The 12481-nt window shown below is 39.4% G+C and overlaps 1 protein-coding gene across 4 annotated transcripts in view; it reads right to left on the reverse strand.

The window, feature by feature from the left end:
• The window catches only part of LOC117228856 (uncharacterized), a 502447-nt gene that overhangs the window by 262316 nt on the left and 227650 nt on the right, over positions 1-12481 (reverse strand). The window contains exon 1 of one of the 4 annotated variants that reach the window (XM_033484880.2): positions 5136-5190. The exons of the other annotated variants lie outside the window; for them this stretch is intronic. The gene's annotated coding sequence lies outside the window, so the exon portion shown is untranslated. Of the gene's footprint in view, positions 1-5135; positions 5191-12481 lie in introns of those variants that run through there. 4 annotated transcript variants of the gene reach the window in all.

A 12481-nucleotide genomic window follows, 5' to 3' on the forward strand; every position in this document is an offset into this window, starting at 1 on the left:
ATGGTCTTATTGTTATATATATGACATATATTCATATGTCAAGTTATATACAGGGTGCCCCAAAAATGTCTCGCAATCTGAAAGTGGCGGATTCTTCAGGTCATTCGAAGCAATTTTTTCCTTTATAAAAATTTTCTTCGAGGCACCTTTAAAGAGTTATTAACGAAAAACAGTGACTAATGAGAGGCGAGCTCGGCTGGCACGAGGCGGCCGAGCCAACGACGCCAGCGGTCGAGGCGGCCGAGCCAATGACGTCAGCGGTCGAGGCGGCCGAGTCAACTGCGCCAGCGGTCGAGGCGGTCGAATCCCAGCTCAGCCGGCCGAGCCAACGGCGCCAGCGGTCGAGCGGTCGAATCACAGCTCTGCTGGCGCGAGTCGACCGAGCCAATGAGCGGAACTGGGCTTCGCGTTGGCTGAGCCGCCTCGCGTCAGCCGTACTCGATTCTTATTGGTCACTGTTTTTTTGTTAATAACTCGTTAACGGTGCCTCGGAGAACATTTTTGTAAAGGAAGAAGCTGCTTCAAATGATCCGAGGAACCCGCCATCTCCGGATTGCGAGACATTTTTGGGACACCCTGTATATTATTTATAAATTATATAAGTTAATCAAAAATGATCAGGTACGATTTCTTAATTATACGGTATAATCGAAAATGATCAGATATTATTTCTTAATTGATATGGAATAATCAAAAATGATCAGATATTATTTCTTAATTAATATGGTACAATCGGAATAAATTATTTTGCGCACAATTAGGTTTCCTAGTCGTGCTTAGTTGTTCTACCGGCGGTTTTCTCGTAGCTTTCTTCCAACACTAAACTTGCGGTGAAAATTGCACATTGTCCATTTTAAAATGATTGCAATTAAGAAGACTTTCTAAGAGGCTAGTTGAATGAACTTCTTAACTCGAGCACGTGTAATATAAACGCCGGAAGGAGTTTACGCGTTTGTAGAGAACTCGAGTATCTGCAATTTAAAATGATAAGGAAATCAAATGAAATTGAGGATGCCGAGATATTAGTTTCAGCGAATTAAAATGATTAAACGGAGGAATATATAACTTTCCACTTGGCTCCAACCCCTTGCAATTAATGCAGAACACACTTTTATTTTGCACAAAGATCCGCAGATTCGAAGATCCGCGGTCTCTCTCTCTCTCTCTCCCTCTCTCTCTCTCTCTCTCTCTCTCTCTGTTGTTACAAAACTACAACAATTTCACCCATAATCGATCAAATTATTTACACGAGCATAATTCAACCAGAGTTCCAGCGAATGATTAAACCCGCGCACTACTCAAACGCGTCCAATTTTAAGTTACTGTTATCGGATCGCTTTTTACGTCCGATTGCACCGCAGAATTGTATCCGGATGGAATTAGCGGTACGCATGTAATTAAATAATATTGAACTTAAACACACATTATCCGGTTGAATATGATTGGAATTTACGATTGGTTCGGTACGAACCGACCAGAAACCGCCGAAAAGTTGACTTTCGTATCGATTATCAAGCTTCATTAAAACGTTCCACATCCTTCGAGCTTATTGAAAATTCGATGCACACTTTCGACGCGCCGGGTAATATGTTAAACTTTTCGCCGCGCTATATTAAATATTTGTCGGCTTTTACAGGCATCATATTTGACCGACCGATATCAAATCTTCGATCAAATTTCTAACAGAGGATTGCACTAAATAACTGCACTGCGGATTTCACGCGTTTCCGGAGAAATCGGATAATATTGAGATTACTATTTAAATTATTACTATTACTTCCTATTTAAATTACTTATCATTTGATTGACTACTATTTAATTTAATTTAGCAGAAAGTGGTACTATTTTTATCCGACCAGAATGATCGAAGAGACGGTTTTGCGGACAATTTTTATTTTGCATAAAAATCTACTAAGTCTACCAATAATATTATATATAATACATTATATATAATATAATTATTATAGATATAATATAATATAATATATCGATATAATATAATTAATTAATATATTATAATATAATTAATATCGCATTTTTATAATAAAAATCGTAACAGCGGGCCCACCGAAATTTCAAGCGTCGCTCCAAGCTTTTCAGTCTTCGGCAAGGAATAATGCCGGAAGCGTTAACAGGGAAGAGAGCCGAGATCAAAAACATCTCCGAGTCGTTCACGTTTGCTGACGCGCATGAAAATTGATATTTACCCCTCGTCGAGTGGATTTCATTCGTTAATTATTTCCATCGCAGCTATTGGCGACTTACCGAGGCGAATAATTTATGAATACAGGGGGTCCGCGGGAATAGCGTCGAGCCTTCAGCTCTCAGGATGCTTAATGTTTATCGAAATGATCGATTAGCCGTCGCACGAGTATCTGTATCCCCCTCTCGCCTATCGCCCCTTATTACTTATAAAACGGGCTGAGACATTCCCATCCGGAACGCTCGAGCGATCCCGACAAATTAATTTCCCTTTATCAGAAGACCGCGCGACCCTCTCTGCTTCTCTCTCTCTATCTCTCTTTCGCTCGATTCCTCTCTCTCTCTCTCTCTCTCTCTCTCTTTTGCTAGCTTGCTCTCTCTCGCTCTCTTTTGCTCGCTTGCTCTCTCTCGCTCTCTCTTTCGTTCTCTCTCTCGCTCTCTCCCTCTCTCTTTTGATCGCTTACTCTCTCTCGCTCTCTCTTTCGCTCTCTCTCTTTTTTGCTCGCTTTCTCTCTCTCGCTCTCTTTCGCTCTCTCTCTCGCTCTCTCTCTCTCTCTTTGGTTGCTCTCTCTCGCTCGCTTACTCTCTCTCGCTCTCTCTCTTTCGCTCTCTCTCTTTTGCTCGCTTGCTCTCTCTCGCTCTCTTTTGCTCGCTTACTCTCTCTCTCTCTCTCTCTCTCTCTCACTCTCTCTCTCTCTCTCTCTCTGGTTCTCGCTGACTCGCTCCCTCACCCACTCAGCTTCCCTCCCCCGTTCCCTCTCGAAACGGTCGAATATCGATACTTCAATAACGCTCCTCCTGTTCGGTTTCAATTGCCGTACTCGTTTTCGTCATTAATTGTCGCTTCAGCGCTCGCGAGAGCTCTGCGAACGGCACTTGAAACGCGCGCAGGGAGCTCGAAAGTCAGTCTCCGCGTTTGATCGTCGTTTTACTCTTCCCTCCTCTCTTTTTTCCATCCTTTCTTTCCCTTCCTTTTCTTTATTACTTATCAAGGAGCAATTGTCTCGACAAACTCGAACGCTCTCTCTCTCTCTCTCTCTCTCTCTCTTCCCTTCCCACTTCGTATCTCCGGCAAGTGCACGGACGTTAACTCGTTTATACACCGTGTTCCTTCGCTCCTCCGCTGCGAACACCGGGGCTCAGGGTCTCTGCCGACACATTGCTCGACGGTATATTTTTCATAACTTCGTTGTCGAATCCCAGGGAGACGCACGGGCCGTTCGCGGAAGCAAACAGCGCGTGGAACACAACGTTTCCGAGACACTTTTTGCGATCTTTAACGTTCCGCTTTGTCGTCAACCCCATTATAACGACGAGGCGGTCTCTCTGACGACGATTTCGTACGGTGGTACACTGAAAATGAACCCGCGAACAGCGGACTATTGTCGACGAAAATGAGCATTTAAGATGCTTGGGATCGTTTATGATTTTATTTGGCAATTTCGTCGACGTGGTTTTTCGATGTACTTTTTCGGGAAACGTTAAATTTTTCGTAGAGCTCAACGAATCTGTGTAATCGATCCGCCTCGATTTGAATATACAGGGTGTCCCAAAAATGTCTCGCAATCCGGAAATGGTGGATTCCTTAGGTTATTTGAAGTAACTTTTTCCTTAGCGAAAATGCAAACCGCGGCTTCGTTTACGAGTCATTAATGAAAAACGCGAACCAATAAGAAGCGAGCTCTGCTGACGCGAGGCGGCCGAGCCGACGAGCGCGCGAAGCCCAGCTCCGCTCGTTGGCTCGGCCGTCTCGCGCCAGCAGAACTCGTAAACGAAGCCGCGGTTTGCATTTTCGCTAAGGAAAAAGTTACTTCATAGAAATTTGAATACAAAATTCATTTCTATTATAATACACTCACAATGCAAAAGAGTTAAAACACTATACATTACGACATATATTAACCCCTTAATGCATAATTTAAAAAAAAAAAACCGACCAAAAAAAATCAATTTTTTTTATCTAAGAAAATACATATTTGGACCTTAATTTCAATAAATATGTAAAAAAAATGCAAAAATTACTAAAAATTCAATAAAAATAGTGGATAAATAATTACAGTGAATATTGAATCGCATTGTAGATCGTACTGTTTTTCAATTACTAGTTACTATTTTGAAGGGGAAGGAGGAGACGAAAAAAAAAACTGAAAAATATTTAATTTTACCTAAATTTGTAATAATATAATAATAATATTTATTAGCTGAAAAATATATAATAAACTAAAACTATTCAAAATTTTCTTTTGTATGGTAAATTTCAAAACAAGGTGCAGCACATAGCCCAACATTCCTTATTTCAACATTAGAAAACATACCTTTTATACACTAAAAATCCAATTTACTCTCTATAAAAATACACCATAAAACAAAAACGTTTTTATATGTTGACACTAATAATATTTGTAAAAAATAAAAAACAATTGTCTTTGAAGAAATTCACTTTGATAACGTCTACTTTACTTCCATCCTAAAAGTGCATATTTTATTCCTGAATAAGCAAAAAATAGAAAGAGATCGGAGATAACTGGAGAGTAATAAATAAATTAGTCATAACAAAACTCACAAAAGTGCCAACGCTAATTAGATACGCAATAATATAGATATAGATAGATAGAAACAATTACCAGGTCAGAGATGCTTATAAGTGTCACCCTAAAAGGCCATATTTTATAATCCCAAATAAACAAACTTTACAGCTTACAATACAGAATTACACGATGAATATCAATAAATTGAATGTTTTCCTTGGTTTTTATTAAGTTATTTTTACTGCCCGGATATATTCGAATCTGAACATTTTAGCGACATAAGTTGCGACGCCGACCGTATATATACGGGTCTGCACATTTTGGCCGGTTTTGCACGCCCGTGTTAATACGTTTCTGCGCGTTAAGGGGTTAATTTTCTAGTTTCAGTTTCATTAATTAAATTACCTTGATTTTGTGGGAATCTTTGGAGTCGATTTTCCGCATCTAACGCGTTGAAGAACGAACAAGACACTACTTTGCTGTATTATCGAAGGAAGAACCACAGACATTATCGCTCGTAAGATAAGCAACGAATCGAGAGCCGCGTTGTCCGAAGAATTCGAGGAAGAAATAGCTAAGATAATTTTCGTATATTTGTTAGATAAATCCAACACGTATCATAGAAATCGTACGAAGTCTAAATAAATCCAGTCTTGTCGATGTTACGCAAAGTGTCCCAAAATTATGGTACTTCAGGGAAATTAGAAATTCCGGAGGTCATTCGAAGCAACTTTCTTCTTTACAAAAATTTTCTCCGAGGCATCGTTAACGAGTTATTAACGAAAAACGCTGACCAATGAGGGACGAGCTCGACTAGCGCGAGGCGGCCGAGCCAACGAGCGGGCCGGCTTCGCCTCGCGCTAGCCACGCTCGCCACTCATTGGTCACCGGCGGCCAAGGGTCGCCTCTCATTGGTCACTGATTTTCGTTGGTAACTCGTGAACGAAGCCGCGGTTTGCATTTTCGCTAAGGAGAAAGTTGCTTCAAATGATCTCGGGAACCCTCCATTTCCGAATTACGAGACATTTTTGAGACAACCTGTCGTCCTTCCTACTGATATCCTAACGTCTAAGGCAAGGGCCCGCTAGGATAGCCTTACTGATGAGTCCTCTAGGGCAGGAGTGTCAAACTCGCGGCTCGAGATGAACATTTTTGCGGCCCTGTCAATATATCCGACGCAAAGTAAAAATAAAATAGAAATGTGAATTAGAAATTTTGAAAGTAGTCTCGGCCAATAAAATTTCTCCCGAAATAGGAAAGATAGTATCAGTGAAGAGATGTCAAGTATCAGGACGTAAACAAAAATTTAACTTTATATATGTTTATTACAATGTACTAGTCAAAATAAAAATATTTGTCTGTATGAACATTGATTTTTTTTGCGGCCCACCTAAAGTTAAGCATTGTTTATTTGGCCCAAGTTAGCTTTGGAGTTTGACACCCCTGCTCTAGGGGGTCCTGAACGAAACGTCTCCCCCTCTCCTTTTCTCCTTAACACAGTCGCATCAACCACCGCCAAAAATCTTTGGGCAATTGTGATCGATTGTCAGAGAAACTAATTATTAAGTCGAATAATAATTATTTATATTCTGGGTCCAAACGGACCCGAGCCTCGCCGTTCAAGTATCAATGTCATCCGTTTCCTCCGAATCGAGAGTAAATTTGATTGTTCCGCCATCGGTAGACCGCGGATTTAATGCACTTATGGTCGAATAATCGAGGTCCCAGCATGCACTCTGTTCGGCGAACATGTTCACGTACCTCTGTGCACGATCGGGCAGTGAAAAAAAATCCCGACTTCGCCGATTTTCTCAAGGTTGGAGATAAGCCGCGCGCCCCCGCTAAATCGCAACGTTAACAGCAACAACGCATGCAATTTGCTCTCCCTATCTCGATTCACAAGCGCAAATATTATTTTAAAATCGTTCTATTTACGTGACTAACGAGTTGCGAAGAAACGACGAATAATTATTCCAGGCCGGCGGAAAACAGTTTGCGCAAATACTTTCTTGACCCACGGCAAACGCGTGTCCCAGCGGACCTCCTCCTCGTTCCCGATGTTAATTTCCATCCTGTGGATTTGCATCGATTCAATTCGGGAACAAACAGACGACACGTGGCCCACTGCGCACGCTGCTCGACGATAAACAAAGACACGCACTCGCGACCGCGTAAACATACATCCGGAAACGCACACACACACACACACTCACATCTAGAAACATACATACAAAGAGAAAGAGAGACAGAGTCAGAGAGAGAGAGAGAGAGAGAGAGAGAGAGAAAGAAAGAGAGAGAGAAAGAGAGAGTGACAAAGAGAGGAGGAGAGAAAGAAACAGTGACAAAGACAGGATAAAGAGAGAGAGAAAGAGATAAAGAGAGAAAGACACACACACACACACACACACACACACACACACACACACACACACACACAGAAAGAGAGAGAGAGAGAGAGAGAGAGAGAGAGAGAGTCCAAGAGAGAGAGAGACAAACAGAGTCAAAGAGACATAGAGTCCAAGAGAGAGAGAGGGAGGGAGAGAGAGAGAGAGTCCAAGAGAGAGAGTGAGAGAGAGAGAAAGTCCAAGAGCAAGAGAGAGACAGAGAGAGGGAGAGTCTAAGAGAGAGAAAGAGAGAGAGAGTCCAAGAGAGAGAGAGAGTCCAAGAGAGAGAGAGAGTCCAAGAGATAGTGAAAAAGAGAGAGTCCAAGAGAGAGAGAGAGAGAGAGAGAGAGAAAGAGAGTCAAAGAGGGAGAAAGTCCAAGAGAGAGAGAGAGAGAGAGAGAGAGAGTGAGAAAGAGAGTCAAAGAGGGAGAAAGTCCAAGAGAGAGAGAGAGAGAGAGAGGGAGAGAGTCTAAGAGAGAGAGTCCAAGAGGGAGAGAGAGAGAGAGAGTCCAAGAGAGAGTGAAAAAGAGAGAGTCAAAGAGAGAGAGAGAGATTTCAACAGAGAGAGAGAGAGAGAGAGAGAGAGAGAGAGAGAGAGAGAGATGGAGAGAGAGTCTAAGAGAGAGAGGGAGAGAGAGTCCAAGAGAGGGAGAGAGCGAGAGTCCACGAGAGGGGGGGAGAGAGAGAGAGAGAGAGAGAGAGGGAGGGAGAAAAAGATGCTGTCAGATTCGGTAGCCCATCGTACATTTTTTCTCTCCCGATCTCCCGTTCTCATCGCGATCTGAGTGCGTGGATCTCGCGGCCGGTTAAAAAGTTGAAACTTCGCTTTATAACGAGCTTAAGACCACGCGCGGTTAACGAGGAATGATTTAGCACGTTGCGCTGCCATATGGCGACGCACGAACACACAAGCCTGCTGATTCCTCGGCCCGGCCTCGGCTGCGTGTATAAATCACGGCCGCGGCGAACGAGCCTAATATAATCGCGCCTAATAAAGTTGGCAGCCACTAAATTTTCTTAACTCGGCCCCCGGACCCGGCCCGTACGCGATTCGACAATGTAATTCGTCCGACACTGCCACCGGCCGCTGCAATCTACATGTACTTGGAACGATGTTTACTGCCATTTCACGAATCGGGTGGCGATCGTTTGCCGCTTCAAGGTTGAGAGACGCGGCCGTCGATCGTCGTGAAAAATTATTCATATCATTGATAAGACGAATGATAACGTATCGATGATAATTGCGACGATATATCGATGATAACTACGATGGTATATCGAAAATAATTACGACAGTATGTCGACGATAACTATCACGATATGTCGACTATAAATACAGTAATATATCAACGATGATTACGATGATATAAGGATATATAAGATAAGATATAGATGTAGATAAGTTATATAAGATTTTGTTAACACGAATCGAAGGGCTGTACTGACCGCATGTTTTATATATACATATACATATATATTTATAAATACAGTAATATATCAACCATAATTACGATGATAATAATATAAGATGTATAAGATAAGATATATAAGATTTTGTTAACATGAATCGAAGGGCTGTACTGACCGCATATTTTATTAATATATGCAACGTATAGTCAGAGACCTGGGCAGATTTGAGATGAAATTATTCGAAATATTTTATCAAATTATTAAAGAAACAATTAAATCTTTTTAGCCCTCATTGTTAACAAATAATAGAAACAATACTTAATTTGCATAAAGATCCTTAGTCATAATTATTTCAATGTCTGTGACCACTCTTGAAGGACATTATTTCAATATTTTTTTATTTTATCTCATTTTTAACGAGATGTTCTTTTGTTTTGTAATTATATGAAACCATTGCGAAACGTGTATAACAATAATAAAATCTGTATAATAATAGTGAAATATAATTGTGAGAAAATAACGAAATTCTTCTTGGAAATTATACGGACACTAATAATAATTAGTGTACTATTCGAAGTAATTAATTTCGGACTGTTATTTTCATTGCTATTTCTAATAATAATTTCTAATAATAATTAGTGTCCGTATAATTTCCAAGAAGAATTTCATTATTTTCTCACAATTATTTTGTTCTAAAAAATTCTAATAATAATCTCTAATATATATAATTGTGAGAAAATAATGAAATTCTTCTTGGAAATAATACGGACACTAATTATTATTAGAAATTATTAATTATTATTAGAAATTATTATTAGAAATAGCAATGAAAATAACAGTCCGAAATGAATTACTTCGAGTAGTCATTTCCCGCGTTGGACACAGTAAAAAAGAACTAGACATTCTCAAGTAATCCAAAAGGAACTCATAGCAAAGCAGAATTTATCGAATTTCTCGTAAACGCATCGTTGCGACCCGAATAAAAATAAATTATTAATTTATTCGCGTCCATTATATCCATTCGATTAACACGAATACCAAGTGCAATTTTCGCGAATCGAAGTGAAATACTCAAAAATGACAGCTGCGAACGCTGATTAGTCATAATTATTTCCATGTCTGTGACCACTCTTGAAGTGACATATTATTTCAATATTTTTTTATTTTATCTCATTTTTAACGAGATGTTCTCTTGTGTTGTAATTATATGAAACCATTGCGAAACGTGTATGATAATAATGAAATCTGTATAATAATAGTGAAATAATTGTGAGAAACTAATGAAATTCTTCTTGGAAATTATACGGACACTAATAATAATTAGTGTACTCTATTCGAAGTAATTAATTTCGGACTGTTATTTTCATTGCTATTTCTAATAATAATTTCTAATAATAATTAGTGTCCGTATAATTTCCAAGAAGAATTTCATTATTTTCTCACAATTATTTTGTTCTAAAAAATTCTAATAATAATTTCTAATTATTATTAGAAATTATTTTGTTCTAAAAAATTCCAATAATAATTTCTAATAATTGTGAGAAAATAATGAAATTCTTCTTGAAAATTATACGGACACTAATTATTATTAGAAATTCCTATTATTACAAGCTTATCGATATTATTTTCAATATATAATATTCAATATATAATTATTTCGAATAGTTATTTCCCACGTTGGACACAGTCAAAAAAAGAACTAGACATTCTCAAGTAATCCAAAAGGAACTCATAGCAAAGCAGAATTTATCGAATTCCTCGTAAACGCATCGTTGCGACCCGAATAAAAATAAATTATTAATTTATTCGCGTCCATTATATCCATTCGATTAACACGAATACCAAGTGCAATTTTCGCGAATCCTTGGAGAACGTTCATTTAGCCGGCGAATTAACGAGAGAATGCTTGACGACCGGCGCGGAGGATGCGCAGCATATTAGCGGCGCTGCATATTAAATCTAATAAAATCTGTCGAGCTAGCGAGCGACTGGATGCTACATCAACAAAAAGTGTAGTTTCACGAGAATGTAAGAACCGTGGTAGAGTGATAATTTCAGGGAACAGAGGGTCAAAGGATCGTCATAAAAGCGATATTAGCGAGTAATGCAATTTACGAAACTATGCAATTACTGCGAGAAATTGACACGGGAACAAAGAGACCCCCCGGTTGTTGGGACACATTATTTTCCTAGTTAAGCGATAAATTATTAATATTTCAATTCCTAATTTCATTCGCGCGAAAGACCTCGATCGTTGCGACGCGACGCGACTGCATTCGGAACAGCGAGCGAACATGTTTGTTAACGAACATGTTAACAAACGTATCAACGAACGAAAACGCGAACCGTAGAAATTCGCGGCGAACAATATGTGAATATATTAAATGAAATTCTACGGGCGCACGCGTGCATGTATGTGTGCACCACGAGCGAGCGCGCCTGGTGGACGGTCAGCGTTTCGGGGCGAATTAGTTACGGGGCAGCCGGTGTAATTAACTCTCGTTATCGGCTGAAATTGGTCCAATGACAAGGGTCGAAAAGAATTCGGTCCTTCGGCCGAGCAGCACCGACGGATCGCCACGAATCGCTCGAATATCGAACGGAGAGCGCAGCCGTCGAGATTCGAGCTCGCGTCTAGAACGTCTTTCTATCTATGGCCGGGTAAGAAACGGCTCGGAAGGATCGTGATACGGCAAATGTTTGAAATGATTCCTAACAAGGGAACGATCCGGACGGATTGTGTACACAAACGGCCGGCCGTCGCTCTGATCGCGAGGCCTCGCGCACATAAAAGACGCGGCGCGCCCGCCCGCCCGGTGTCGCGGTGTGCGTGTGCATCGTCACCCGAGCGCCTTGTGTCGTCGTTCGAACACACACACACGCGTATCATCGCACACGTACAGTCGACCGCACAAGTGTTCGACCACCTGCCGCGCTCTCGCAATCAGTGGGCCGGGCGAAAATACGCCGGGTCAAAATTCCGAAGAAGCAGAAGGATTGATATTTCGGTCGAATTCAAATTGGAGGAGAGCGAGAGGCTGCGGCGCGACGACGTCGACTAATCTTTTTCTTCGACATTCTTCCGTTTCGAAGATTAGATCGTTCGGAAAATTGAATCCGATGAAATTGGGACGATTTCATACGTCGACGCGAACGTTGATTGTCAATTCCGAAGAAATAATTACGTCGGTCATATCATATTATAATATTATTAATTACATTATATTATAGTATCATTAATTACACTATATTATAATACTAATAATTAATTATATTATATTACAGTATTATTAATTACATAATATTATATTATAAAACCATTAATTAATGACATTATATTGTAATATATTATATAATAATTATACTATAATACTATTAAGTAATTATATTATATTATAATATTATTATGTAATTATACTATATTATAATATTATTAAATAATTATATTATATTATAATACTATTAAGTAATTATACTATATAATAATATTATTAAGTAATTATATTACATTATAATACTATTAAGTAATTATATTATATTATATATTATAATACTATTAATTATAATATAAGTATTATATATTTATATATTACATATATAATAAATAATATGATATGATACTATTAATTATATGGTATAATACTATCACGTAATTATATTATATTATGATTATATTATAATCGCGCACGCGGCGGTCGCTAATTTTTCTTCGCGCGTCACGAATCCGTCAGCGCGTCGTACAATTTTCTACAACGCGAGCTTAATTCTTGCATGATCATTTCAAATTCCATCTGCAATTTTTCTTCCTTTTACGTGAACGCGCAACGAATGAGAAGAACGCTTTCGCGCCCGAGTTTCCCGTCGCGTCACGGTACATCCTTTAATTTTTCATTAATATAAAACGATCATGAATTCGACGAATACGCGTCGCGTCGCCCACTTTTGTATTTTTCCATT

Source organism: Megalopta genalis, chromosome 1 (genome assembly GCF_051020955.1).
Source record: "Megalopta genalis isolate 19385.01 chromosome 1, iyMegGena1_principal, whole genome shotgun sequence".
Taxonomy (NCBI): Eukaryota; Metazoa; Arthropoda; class Insecta; order Hymenoptera; family Halictidae; genus Megalopta; species Megalopta genalis.